This window comes from Condylostylus longicornis, unplaced genomic scaffold (assembly GCF_029603195.1).
Source record: "Condylostylus longicornis isolate FDR11 unplaced genomic scaffold, ASM2960319v2 ptg000017l, whole genome shotgun sequence".
NCBI lineage: Eukaryota > Metazoa > Arthropoda > Insecta > Diptera > Dolichopodidae > Condylostylus > Condylostylus longicornis.
In genome coordinates this window covers 4,755,380-4,770,705 of record NW_026577986.1, presented here as the reverse complement: position 1 = coordinate 4,770,705, position 15,326 = coordinate 4,755,380, and the positions used below count along the sequence as shown (strand labels likewise).

At 22.9% G+C, this 15,326-nt stretch overlaps 1 long non-coding RNA gene across 1 annotated transcript in view; it reads right to left on the bottom strand.

Annotated features, from left to right (window-relative positions):
• Positions 1-347: 347 nt before the first annotated feature.
• LOC129606115 (uncharacterized) overlaps positions 348-15,326 on the bottom strand; it is a 131,323-nt gene continuing 116,344 nt past the window's right edge. Inside the window, exon 3 of the long non-coding RNA XR_008696748.1 lies at positions 348-2,671. This is a non-coding gene — a long non-coding RNA (uncharacterized LOC129606115). The remainder of the gene's footprint in view (positions 2,672-15,326) is intronic.

Below are 15,326 nucleotides of genomic sequence, written 5' to 3'. Positions count from 1 at the left end.
TCGGTTATGTGCTGACCACATCAGATTTTTTTTTCATATAATAAATTATAAAAAATTTATAATAAAAAAATTTTCCTTTTTATTATAAAATTTTCCGAGTAAACGATAAATACAATGTAATCAAAATGAATTCAAAATTGCTACAAAGAGAGAAAAGAAAAAAGAGAACACGCCCAAAAATAGGCTAAAATAATAAAATTAATTAGAAAAATATTTTTGTTTTTCATTTTGTACTTGTGTTGATATTTTTGTTTTTTTTTTTTTTTTTTATAAAAACAAACAAAAAATAAAAAGGATAATAAAGTCCTTAAAATTTTTGAATTTAATTAATTGAATCAATTGCCATTTCAATAATATTTTTTTGTTTTATTTTTTATAAATCTCATATAAAAATATAAAATGGGGAAACAAAAATTTAATTGATATTTTTGACTTTTTATTTTGTCAAAAAATAAATTAAGTTTTAAGTGTTTGGGGGGTTTGCGATAGAGAGGAGGAATTATAAAGAGGGTGAATCGGAATTAAAAAATTGAATGAGAAATAAAAACATTGAGTGAAACTAGGGTAGAAAAAAAAATTTGTTTTCTCTTTAATTAACAAAAATATTTTTTTAAAAGATTGAAAAATTTCCACTTTTAAAAGAGTTTTTTTTTTTTTTTGTTTTAATTCAATATAAACAATCACTGTTTTTCAAAAGAAAAGGATTTAATTCTTATTTTTTTATTTTATTTTTATTTTTTGGAAAAAGAGGCAATAGAGTTTCTGTATAATGAACATATGAAATTGATATGAGGAAATAAAAGATTGCTGACTGCTCAGTTCATTGTAAAATAAGAATTAAAATTATTAAATTTTCTTTGTTAAAAGGAAATTTATTCAACTGGAATCGTTTCGTGGAAAATTTCTATTGAAGTGCAAAGTAGATAATAGATAATGTAGAGATTTTTCTGACATTTTTGCTGATTTTATGAATGAAATCTGTTAACTTGAGAAATTATCGTTGAAAATAAGCATTTTATTGAAAACCATTTTGTTTTAAATTAATTATAAAATAGGAATTTCACTTGATTAATAATAATGTACTCAAATTTGTTTACAAAGTCATTTGTGCTATATTTTGTGATTTTTCCGAAAATATTAACAAAAATTTTGATCATGAAGAAAAAATCGAAATAAAATTCTAATGACATCTATGCGGCCACTGAGGCACAGTTTAGAATTTAAATCCAATTCATTGTCTTTGTTTGATTATAGAAATGGATTTACGTTTAGTTTTTTTAATCAAATAAAATAGAATAATGCCTAGCTACACTAAAAATTTTACTTTCGTCAAGTGTTAATTAAATAAAACAAAATTTAGAAAAATACATAGCCTGAGAGTGTAAACCCAAACTCAGACCTATCGATTTAGTTTAAAATATTTGGCCTTCATTCATAATTCAAACGAACTGAGAAAATTATTTTTAAAAATTTCACAGTCTTTTATAAAAATCTGTTATTTTTCAACACATTCAATTTATTATGATTCTACTGTATTTCATTTTTTGATAAAATTTAAATTTTGGAGTTCATAGGTTGACATTTTATTAAGTATGTATTTTTTTTTTTTTTTTGTGTACTTATCAATAATTGATTAAAACCGGTTTTATAAGTAGGTAGTTGCTGTTTTTTTTTGTTTTCTTCTCTGTTCTCATAGTTTTATAGAAAAAATCACAGTGCAATAAAAATAAAAAAAGATTTTTTAATGGCTTTTAAAAAATATCAAAGTAAATAGGAAAAATAACAAAAAAAAAAAATATTCTTTGTTGTTCTTTTTACAATTTGGAATTAAAATGGTTAAAATCTTCTCTATTCATTAGAACTAAAAAAAATATACTGAAAGTGGGAACAGTCATTATGCTCTTGTTTGTTTATTAATTAAAGTCAAAATGTTTTCAATATTTAAATAAATTAAATTTTTTTTTTTAAAAATTCCAAATTTTATTGTTCAATTCTTTTGTAAAAAAGAAATCTCGTAAACAAACTGTTGATCTATTTCAATAAACGTGAGCGTTTGAACGTTTACTCTTAAAAATTCTTAAATACAAAAAGTTCAAGAAAAATATGTAAATGAGCTAGCTACCAATCAATTAAAAAGTAAATATTCTAATATTAAGAAAATTTAGAATTAGTATATTTCATTATGATACTAAATATTAATAGTAAAGTAAAATTTTTCAAATAATAAATAATTAATAAAGAAAAAATAAAACTTACAGGAATTTTTTTTGTAATTGTGCCAATTTTTTTTTTTCGTAATTATTAATATACCCGCAGGAGGAGTTGCTTTTAAATCTTATTATCTAAAATTTCGTTTGCATTCCTTTTGTAATTTTTGAGATCATTACCGTACTGTACATATGGTAATGAACAATATAAACCAAATGAACTAATTCAATAGTTTTAAAATAAATGTGTTATACACAATATTCCAAAATACATTATAGGTTTGTAATAAAGAAACCTTATAGAAAAATAAATTTATTTACTGAATTTATAAATTTGGTTATGATTTTATCAGGAATATTTTGAAATTTAAATGATTGTAGCAAGGATAATTTGCATTTAAGCAGTTAATAAATTTTCAACTCATACGGGTATTTAATAATAAAATGATAATTTTGAAGCTTACCTGAAATAAAAAAAAATAAGAAATATAATTAGAATATTATTGATAAATTTTTTAATTTGAAAATTAATTACTAAAATATTTTTATAATTAATATAAAATTAACACAAACATTTTTTTCTTGTACTTAAATTAAAAATAAAATTAATTTTTCTTATTTATACAAGACCATATTTTTAATTCTGTAATTTTAAATATTATTCAAAAGTATTTTATTGTCTTCACGTAATTAAATACAGTTTTCCTTGCCTAATTAAAAGTCTATTTAAAGTATATGAATTTAAGGGCACACACAAATTTTAAATTTATGGAAAACAGGTTTTTTTTTTTGATATCGGACTCAAATGGTCTCCTCTTATATGCCAACAATGATCCCCATTAAACTTCAGTATGATATTTGGGTATTTACATTATACGAAATTATTATAGGCAGTAGTAAAATGTATTTAAAACGTAAAAAAGCATCCAGTTAAAGGTAAAGCCATGTATAGTTAAAGGCAATTGTAAAGGAATCCTCCCAGAAATTCCCTCAAAAATTTGCGCCACTATTACCATATTTTAAATTGGAAAACCTGAATTTTCACTTTGCTAATTTTTTCAATTTGGGCACTAGTACGCTTGAATAATACAATTGAATAAGAAATTTGAATTTATTTGAATCTCAAATTTCAGAATCTTTTATTTATAAAAATAAAAATTGTACACAAACGGTCGGAAAAACTAATTTCAAAATTATTTAAGAAATTTAAAATAAAAATTCGCAACGAAATTTTTCATAAATTTAAAATTCAAAATTTTATTATACCAAATTGGCAATATATTTTATGAGTTCATTCAACTCTTCACCTGAAATGATTATATTGCTATGAAATTAAATTATAAAAAAAAAAAAGAAAATCTGCCCATCATTAAAAATATTTTAATTTTCTCAGATGTTTTATGTGTTCAAATAATATATATATATATATATATATATTTTTTATTTAATTTTTCTTTTGTTTTTTTTTTTGTTTATTTTCAAAATTTAATATTCCACTTAACCTCATTATGGTAATTTTTACATTTAACTACATTTTACTACTGCCTATAATAATTTCGAAGATTAAATTTCGAATTAATGGAAAAAATTATAATGTAGGTTTTGAATTTACTATATATTATTGTGGTTGTTTAAATATTACATACACATATACAATTAATTTAATTGTTAAAAGGTTTTAAGTCAATAAATTTGATTTTTGAGTAAAAATAATTGAGTTCATATAAAATTTGTGTATGAATTTTCAAAGACACTAAGTAAAATTATTTTGTTTTATATAACAGAGTCAAATTGTGCTAACTTAAAAAAGTCGCTATCGAATGAACTAGCAAAAATGTTCGTAATAGTAATAATGATTTAATTCTCATTAAAACCCAAATTATTTTGCATGATAAAATTTCGGTAAATTTTGAACAAAACTTAAAATTCTTTTTGTATTGTTCATAAAAATTTTCTGAAATGTTTTGATGGTCTATAACTCTATACCAATCCAAGAAATCATATTTTTTGAGTTAATAGACTTTGTTTATGCAGCGATTATAGAATAAAGAAATTTCAATTTAAATCCGCATTTGAGTTAACTAGTAGTTTCTTATTTTTTTTGAGCGCTCGTTTTGGAATCATGTCCTTCTCACCATCAAAATGTAATAACTTTATTCCAAATTTTAAATGCCGATATTTTAATAAAATAATTTATTCAGTAATAAATATTTAATTCTATTATTACAAGGACTATAAATTGCAACAGATTTCAATAGGATATCTCGTGATCAGCTGCAGCCATACTATTTATCTTGACTGTCCCCCATTCATTTGATAAAGACGGTCAGATCAATTCAATTCAATTTAATTTTCATTTAAAAGATATCATAATTATTATTAAAACGGGAAACTATGAAAAATCTTATTTATTCTGTCTTAATAAATATGTACAACAAACAATACAAGTATATTATTTTCAGAATATTTTAAATAATTCAGTCAAAAAGTCAATTAAAACAGCAAGCAAAGAATTTTTTTTTTTTTTTTTTAAATTTCGTGAATAAAGAAAGTAAATGCGGCAATAATGAACAATAAAAGAAAAAAAAAAAAGATCTTAAAAAAAAAATAATAATTGCCTTTTGGGAATTTTTTGTATCTCATTTTGTTTTTTTATTTCATTTGTGAAAATTAATTATAAAACACTGCAATGCGGTTGTAATGACGATTGCCTATATACAATATAAAAATATGAAAAAATTCTCCTTTATTAGGATTCCCTAACAATGCCTTTTAATTTACTAATATTTTCAAAAAATCTTTTCCTTTAACTAATTGTGAGTGCAGGTATATTTCAAATCAACGTTCACAAATCGATAATACTAATAATATCAATAATACTAATCTTGGTGCCTATATGTAGGGTAAATTAAAAAAAAAAAACCATCTATGTGATTGTTTCGCTGCATCCTTACTCTTTGAATAAGCCATAAATAAAGTAAATATAAAGAAATTTATATTTAAATATTTAAATTTAAAGATTTTCTTAAATCAAAATGGTACGAGAGCTGTTTTAGGAAGTACTTTAGCCGCTTCGATATTGCAGGAACTATTATTAAAATTGAGTAGGAGTATGAAAAAAATTTAACGCATTCTTTGAAATAAAATTTATGCTGATTAATTTTTCGAGAAAGAGAGGGAGGGAAGAAAATCTGCGTACAAAATTTTACAGAATCTCAATTTTCATAACACAGTTATATGTCAGACATTAATTTTTAAAGATTAAATGAACTGTAAGGGCAGATTTGAACCAAACGTAATCTGTTGTTTCCTTTAGCAGTAGAATGAGTATTTTACAATGATTCAATCTAGGATCAGGCATTTTATAAGCTCAATATTTTTCTGGTACCTTGTCATAAATTGCGATTTTTGTTGGCTAAACGTCATTTAGAATCATTTTTTTTTTCTTAGCTCTATCAAACATTGTCAAACATTGTCAAACATATCATGATATGTACTGCATAACAATAATAATCATACAAAATCGAGATGAAAAAAATATTTTCCAACTTGTGCATTGGACATACGATCCAAAATTTTTGTATTTAAGAGAAAAGCATATTATTTTTCATTTCTGAAAAAAAAGAAAAACAAAAAGAAGGAGAAATGAAATTTTAACAAACATAAAAATGTTATCGTTTGTAATAAATATTTTTTACACACACTTACAACATACATAGATGTGTATATATGTATGTATATTTTATCTGTATGCTATTCTTTATGCTATTGCATGAGCATAATATAAAAATATGAAGGAGAAAAAAAAAAAAGAAAAACAAAAGTAAAAAATATTATGGTAAAAAGCAATGAGGCAAAAAAAAAGTTTTTTTTTTTTGCAATAAAACAAAAAATGTGGTACAGCAAGCACAAGAAAAAAAGAAAAAAAAGAGCACCCCAAGAATATCAGTCGGACTTCTTTTGAAACATTAAAAACCAAGAGGGAATCATGATATTATTATGATGTGGCTGTCATATGGTATCGTAATTATTGAGTTTTCCTTGTATTTTCTCATAAAAACTAAAGGTTTCGTTCTTTTTTCTCTCTTTTTCTTTCTTTTAATGACTAAAGAATCAGTTTGAATTTTTTTTTTGTTGTTGTTTTACTTTTTCCCATTCTTATGCAGCAAATTACTTATCATTTTTTTGTGGTTGGATTTTTTATTTTACTTCAGAATTTTTTTCAGTGTTTTTGTTTTTTTTTTTTTGGTTTTTTGCGTGACTCGTAAAATTTTCGCTATTATCAGATGTTTTTTTTTATATATATTCATTTAATAAAATTAAAATATATACGAAAAATTTTTCTTATGAAAATTATTAATGTTTTGTAAAAAAAGCAAAAAAAAATTATCTTGCAAAGAACAAGAAACAAAAACAACAAAAGAAAAATGTTTGATGTGCCATTATTTTGGTTTTTATTACGACTGATGAACTGATTTTAAAAGAAACAACAGAACGCAATTACTTACAATATAAAAATGCATTAAAAAGAGTTTTAATAGCACTCCAAGTCTATAAAAAACGATAACAAAAAAAAAAAAAAATAAAAAACAAAGAACTTAAACGAAAGAATGAATTTTATAGCCAAAAATTTAAGAGCAATAAGAAGAAAAAAACAAGAAGAGAAGAAAAAATAAAATAAAAAATTTTTAGCACGTTATTCCAAGAATATAAGGAAAAATATTAATGATATGATTATTAATCAAATTTTGTCACAGATTGTTGGACATCTATAAATAGAATTGTTGTGCAAAATTTTAGAAAACACTGAAAACTTTAAAATCCAATGCATTTTTCTTTTTATGTGGCAACTTGTCTTACAACAATATGATAGAACTTTTAACGGATTCAATTAGGGAGGCATTCACAAACAGCATCTTTTGCTTTTAAAATTTCATAGCTTTCTGTATAACATATGCAGTTACCAGGCAATATACGAAAACTATAAATTAATATTGCTAAAGCAATTGTGTATGATTTAATATAATTAATATCATTTTATTAACATACGAATGTAAATGGTAAATGTAAACAGTATAAATGAACTATTCTCAAAGTCTTGAATTTTTACATTTTTGAAATTCCGTGTAAATAAAAGAAATAGTAACGTAGGACTCTTAATTCTTAACAAATTAACAAAAATTATTAGATTTCTATTCACTTTCCATTAAGAATTTTCCATAAATACATACAATGTTAGGCTTCTGTTAATAAATTTTTCTTCGGCTCAATAAAGATAAAAATTGGTCAATGTTATCAAATAAGGAAAAGAGCTTTCTCTCATACCATTTCTTTGCTCTATTAATAAATATTTTTTAAAACTTATACGTATATTTACTTTTAATTCAAGTAAACTTGAAATACACAAATAAATTTAAGAATATTAAAATTCGAATTTAATATTCTTAAATTTTATAATGTGCAGTTTTTTTTTTTTATAATTCTAAAAGATTAATAATAGCTTCATTTTAATATAAAATTTATGAATAAAATAAATTTAAATACATTTATTATGATAAAATTTTTATGTACAGTACGGTACTGTACCGTAAAATATGCAATACCTTTTTTATTTTTTGCTTTTGGCAATGATTTTTGATTATGACTCTCTTATCTCTACTTTTCTTCAAAAATATTATCATTGATTGCTCATTTTGTTCGAAAAATGCATTCATTAATTTAGTTGTGATAATAACATGAAATTTTAAATATTTATTCAATTGAATGTTTTGTTTTCAAATGAATTTAAAAATGGTGAAGAAATTTAGGAAGTTCCTAAGAAGTTGCTTCCAAATGTATAGAATTATTAAATTATTCGTCGATATTTAATTAGTATAAAATTTTGTTAAAATATGAAAGTTTTCTTCATTAAATACGAAATTTGTGTCTTAATTATTTTTCAAAAAGATATTATGAATTTGCCAAGTAATCAACAATCTATACACTAATATAATTCTGTTCTATCATCAAAAGGATGAATAAGTAATATAGAAATTATGATGGAGAAATTCATTGCAATTTTAAATGCGGCAGGTGGTATTATAACAATAAAATTGTTTAAGATTTTTTTTTATGGCCTAGAACAAAAATAATTATTTTAGAAAAATGAAAGTACTCGCGTGCCTTAAAATAAACAAAAGATATTTGTTATTAACACAAGTATGTCGATTTATTTATAACCAACATAATCTTATTTTTACATACATTATAAATATAGAATCAATGAGATTTTTGTTGTTGAATTTCTGCGACTAAGTCATCAATATCAGGATGATAATTAGTTGTTTTTAAAGAAATACAGACTTCACTTAAAAAATTTTTGAAAAAATTTTTTAGCAAATATAATTTTTATATTTTAAGCAAATATAATATCGGAAACATAAAAAATTTTGCACTGAAGTATTTATTAGCGCGTGCCAGGGAAAGTAGAGACGAGTGCCACCTTGGGCACGCGTGCCTTAGATTAGCCATCCCTGGCCTAGAATGTCTAAGCTATTCATAATATCAATGGGAATTTCCGATATGAAATTTTACACATTAACCATTTTATATATCAAAAAAATTTTGCTAAAATAATCATAATAATCATTAACATTTCTATTACATTTTTCTGTATAATATATTTAATGTTATTTTCATTATTAATCTATTATTCAAGTTATTATTAATAATTTAATCTATTATTTAATCTATTATTGGTTGGAAACATTTCAGATTTTGTCAAATCAATTTAGAAAAAAAAATGTTTTTTTGTCATTTTTTTATAACCATGCAAGCAAATAATTTTTCTTGCTAAATTAAATTATTTTTTTTTTTCTTCATAACCTAATATGGTTATTGTATATACATTCGCTTTCTAACACCATAATAATATAATATGCAAATTTCATAATAAATTCTTCACCTCTTTACATATATTAAATAAAAAAAAATATAATGACAGTAACAAAAAACAAAACTAAAAACTTTTTAGTTTTCAACTCTGTCTGATTTAATTTTCGTTTTTTATTTTCTTTATTGTATATATATTAAAATTTACAATTTCCTATTACACAAATTCAAATTATTAAATAAATAAAAAAAAAAACAAAAAAATTAGAAAAAAAAAATATGGAATTTCTCACCTGTTCGTCATAAATACTCGTAAAATACAGGTATACCTACATGCAATTCGAATACCTTTAAAACTGTTATAAATAAGCAGTAAAAATAAATTTTTTTCTCTATTCTCTTTTTCTAACATTTTGCATTCAAAAAGTAATGTTTTAAAGCATAATATATAGAAAAAAAAATGAAAAAATCAAAAGAAAAAAATCTGTCGCAATTTTTGCATATCATAAAACAACGTTACACTATGCTACTTCTTGTCTAAACAGCAGGTGAGAGTTGATTTTTGATGCTATTTTCAGGTGAGAGTGTTTTTTTTTCCTTCTTGTTCATTATTCTTAAAAAAATTCAAATATTTTTCAATTTTGTTTCTGCGTTTTTTGTTTTATTTTAAAATAAAAACTCAATTTAAAAAAAGAAATAGCAAAAGCAATTTAAAATATCAGCAGGAATTTTAAATGCTTTCTAAACTAACAAACAATCAAACAAAAAAAAAAAACAAAACTTAAAAAGAATAAACAATGAAAAAAAAAGCAAAAAAAAAGGCAAAAGTAAAAAAAAAGAGAATTTAAAAATTTTTTTTTGCCTAAAAATATGTCACAACAAAAAAAAAGAGAAACAACAACAAAATAAGAAACAAAAATAAAGAGAAATGGAAAGTTTAACTTCCGCACATTTTGTTGTTGTTGTTTTTTTTTTATTTTAAAATTATTACGAATTTTTGCTCTTGCTTTTTATCTTTTTGCAAATTCAATTTCGAAATTCAAAAAAAAAAAATATTCAGGTGTTTCGAAATATTTGAATTATTTTGAGGAAAATGTGTTTCTTTTCAAAAATTTTATATAATTTCCATTATTGTTCTTATTGTTTTATGTCATAACTAATGCTTGTGTTTACTTACTGACTGTTAACTATAAGGTAAATTTTTTTGTTCTTTTCTATATATAAAACTTTTTTTAATATTTTTTTTCTTCTGAATTGCAATTAAAGAATGAAAATTTTTCTTTAATTTTTTTAATTAGATTTTTATTTTTAAGTAAAATTGAGTGAATCCTGAAGGCGATTGAAAAATATTTATTTGTTGTCTCAATAAAGTTTATAGAATAGGCAATATGAAATCATTGCTCCAATATAATAATAAAAGAGGATGAATGAAAATAAGTCCTGTAGTATGTCAAGAGTTGGAATGAAATCACTTGATTACTTGAAGATTATATTTAAAATGCTTTGAAATAAAAAAAAAAGAAAATATTGGATTCATAATAAATTAGTTATAATTTTATAGGTATTCAACTAGAACTATTTGCAAAGATGAATTTCAAGAAGCTATTAATATTATTATGGTCGCAGTAAATGTAAGAAAATTTGAGTGAATATGAAGAATTATGAATTTTTCAACTTTTAAATCACTTTTATAATGTATATTATAAACAGAAATTTGCAATATTGTTGAGGCAATCAACATATTTTAGTATTATAATTATGTATAAGTATACTATAGTATATTATTAAGTGTTAGTATACAATAATATTGAAATATGAATATTTCATGAAAATATGAAAATTTTAAATAGTAGAAAAGAGAGCAACTAGGACTACGGCTTGCAAAATGAAAATAAATTTTTATTTGGAAATTTTGTTAATATCGGCTTACAAATTCGCACAAATGTATAATATAAAATTAATAATATTAAGACATTAACATTTATTTACTCTTTAGATCCTCTTTAAATTAAATATAGATTATAGTTGTGATTTGTGAGTAAGTTGTTTGCTCCTATAATAAATCAATAATTCTTATATGATGTTATTACTGAACTAATTAAAAATTCGTTATTAACTCTCTCACACTCTTAATATTGCATTCAATTAATTAAGTAATTTTAGTAGCTTATAAAAAATATAGAGTCAGAGATATGCGGAATATTTTTATTTGGATTTTATTCAAATTTCTCAAATCTAACAAAATATAGGCTAATATTCCCACACTTTGTTATTTTTTTAGTAGAGAAATGGTTTCCTTTCTGTTTTTCAAAACTGTTTCTATTTTATAGCGAAAATTTTAAAGAAATACAGGGATTATCATTTTTAGACTGATTATTCCCCCCACCCCCACCCCCATAAACACCTTTATTATTTAAAAAATGGTAACGCGTTTCTTTTTTTCTAATTTTATTCTTTTTATTTTTCAATTAAGTAAAAACGATTGTGTGAAAAATAACAAAATAAAGGTTGGTGTAAAAAAATAAAAAAATGCTTGTTGTCATTCAAGGCCCTTGTATATTTTTTTTTTATTAAATTAAACGTTGCAAACTACCTTTGATTATTATTTTGTTATTTTCTTACCAAATGTTTTATTTTTTTGTTTGTATTTTTCTTAATAAAATTTATATACCCATTGTTGTTAATTGCTAATTTAATGCGTTAAAATATCGGGAGAAAAAAAAATATATATAAAAATTAGGTGAATGTACATTTTCTATTTATTTTATGTAGGTATGTTGGTATACACGTGAATGTTATTTTGATTGTTCTTTGCTTCATAATTTTCTTGCTTTAAAATGCTTTTAAAATGCTTTTGAAAAATGAAAAATACATTTTAGCGAATTGCTATTAATTTTTTACCACAATGACGACACCTACACTTTTTCTTTTAAATTATTTTTTTTTGTATTTTCTTTTCTACTTTATCTACAATAATATTGTGTACGGTTGTGTCGTTTTACTATAGTAGATAATTTTTCAATTTAATTTTCTTTGCTATTTCAAATTTTTTTTTGCTTTTTTGAATGGAATTTCAAAATTAAATGTTGATTTAGCATTTTTTTTTTGTTCTTTTTCATTTTTATGCTTTGTTTTGAATTTTGGTTTTTGTTTTGCTCCCCCACAGTTTTGGAATTTTCGATTATTATATTATTGTTATTATTTTATGTTTGCTACTGGTATGGCTACTGGTACAACACAACTACTGTTATCATAATGCTATGGTAAAATGTTCGATTGAAAAACAAAAATGATTTTTTTTTAATAGAAAATTGCATGATGATGATTTCATGCATGAATGAAGTAAAGGTGCGCATTCACATAATAATTGCAAAAAAAAAAATAGTTTTCATAGAGAAAAAAGAACAAAACAAAAACAAAAATTTTTTTTAATTTGCGTGCAATCGACAACAAAAAAAAATTAAAAATGAATGCGAAATGGAACGTATGCAAAATTTCACAAGGTAGCTTTGTAAAATTTTTTTTTTTTTCTGATTTTTACATTAAAATTAGTCAATCAAAAATTTAATTGCCTTTGTTTTTTGTTTTTGCTATTTTTCTAGTTTAATATGCGTGGAGGTTCTCATGTTAACAAAAAAATTATAGAAAAAACACACGCAGATTATGGAATACATTTTTTTTAAATATTTCTAAAAGGTTTGCAAGGACGTCATGTGTAAGATGGAAAACTGAAACTGAAATTGAAAAATTGTATGACTTTTTTTTTATCAATACTTTTATCATATAAGAGAAAAAATATTTGATCAATAATCGAAAGTTTTGTAATAAAGTTTGTAATAAAACGGCAATGCGGAAACTTATTTGATAGCGAAATCTGTTTCTGAACCATGTTGAGAAGCCTGTATAGTCATTGTTTGTTCCTAGTTTTGCATGACTGATGCATTTAAATAGATTACTTCTGTTATATAAAGATGTTCCAAACAAAATTTTAGAGTGCATTTGAGGTGTCAAATTACGGATTAAAAAGTTATTGTAAAATATTTGCAATTGAAAAAATAAATTTCTTGAGATTCATTCATATATTAATAACTGAATGCCAAATCTTTTAGTTTAAGTTACAATATTCGAAAAATTAACAAGATATGGTCCCTTAAATACGAAAAATTTTACTAAAATAGTATACAGTACTCTCAAGAAGCAAAGCAACCTTCGTAATGTAAAATTTCTTGTTAAATTTATTAAAACACAAATTTATCCCTGAGGCTGTTACAAATATATGCCAGTAAAATTCAAACATCATGGATCTCCTATGACAATCATTATTAATACTTAGATATATTGCATTTTCCGTAACCGCTAATTGAATTTTATTCAATTTTTCATTTACACCAATAATTCGTATTTCTATGTCAAATAATATTTTAAGTTGAATTTTTAGTTTATTATCGTTTTTTCTAATATTTGATAAATGAGTCCTATGAGAATTTTTATGATTCCATATAAGATATGGTTTTGATATTCTACTTACATATTTCTATTTAATTTTATTTCCCATTTTCCCACATATGAAATAAATTTTCATTTTTCATTCTCATGTTTTTTAACAAATATATGAAAAAACAAAGAATATTATGAAAAATTTTACTTTAGTTTTTTAGTCTGTCCGTATATTTAATTTTTGCTTTGCCGAAATTCGTAAACAAAATCAAAATATTTACCCAAGAGTAAATTTTTGGCATATAATAATATTAAGTTCGAAATATGATTTTTCGGAATCAATCTCGTGTTGAAAATCGGTTATACAATATTCGATGTTAATTTTCCATATAAGAATGCCAATCTTCTAAAACAGAATAAATTTGCCTAAGCACCATTCTCAATGATATTTTTCACTTCTTTTTAATACACATTCAACAAACAAATAAACGATATCCTATATAACGAAACAAAAAAAAAATATGGTTATTTTCAACAATCTTAAATTAAACTTATTGTTAGTTATACACTTATACATAATGGCAGAGGGTTGTCCTGGAAGGTATTATAATAATATTTTTTTCAATTTTCTTTAACAACTTATACGCTAAAAATTTATTCATATACCTATATAAAATGTTTAATAAAGAATGAAAAGCTGAATGGTGCGAAGTTATTGTCGAAGGAAAAAAAAAAAAGAAAATGTCCCATAAACTACTTTAGTGTTTGAGTATAATATAAAAACTTTTTTAAAAATCTAACAGCGTTACAGCTGATAAATATTAAATAATAAAAATAGCAATAGGAAAACAAAATACTATATATATATATATATATATATATATATATATATACAATAAAATAAAATGAAGGCGAAGAAAAAAAGAGATAAAATAATTTTCTTCTGTTTTCAATTTTCATTATTGTCCTTACAACTTTCTTTTATACCATTAAAAAAAAAATGAAAACTGCTCTTGAATATTGTTTTGTTAAATTATTATTTTTAGTGATGCAAGCTCCTGTCGCTATACTGTAATTCTTGTTGTTTATTATATAATATTCTTTTTCAAATGTTCAAAAACTGTGTGTTCAAGAAGAATGCATAATCCTTGATTTTAGTTTTCATATATCAACTTCGTTATGAATGTGAATTCGTTTTAAACTTCAAATGTGTTTATTTATTTTATAATGTTATCACAATATTAAATATAGAACGTATTTTTTATAGGTATACTCAAGGCTTAGGTACCTTTTGTCGACTTCATATGTACAGACGAAATATTTATAGATTTTTATTGACTTGGAAGTTAAGGGAAAATATTTTCTCCCTTCTTTATAGGAATTTTTTTGAATAAAATATTCATCGGAATTCATTTTTAAACTGCATTTTGACAAATCTACTCTACGTAAGTAATGAGAACATTATTTCGAAACCAAAAGTGAAAATTCTCTTGAAGCAATTACCATTGAAATAATTCAAAAATATTGTTTTCCAAACAGAGAAGTTGGTTGAATAATTCAGTTCAGTTGGTTGAAATCAGAAATGATTTTCTCAATAAAAATCATTTTTTCAATCAGCTAGCGGGCCTTACTATGTAATTCGATTTTCGTATTTGCAGAAATGAAAAGATATTGCCACATAAATTGTTTGGTAATATTTTACCATTTTTTTTGAATACAAAAGTCGGTGCACTTAAATTCAATTACATAGTAGGGCTCCAAATCGCATAAATTTTCTATTCTTGTTTCAATTAAAATTAAATTTTCTAACAT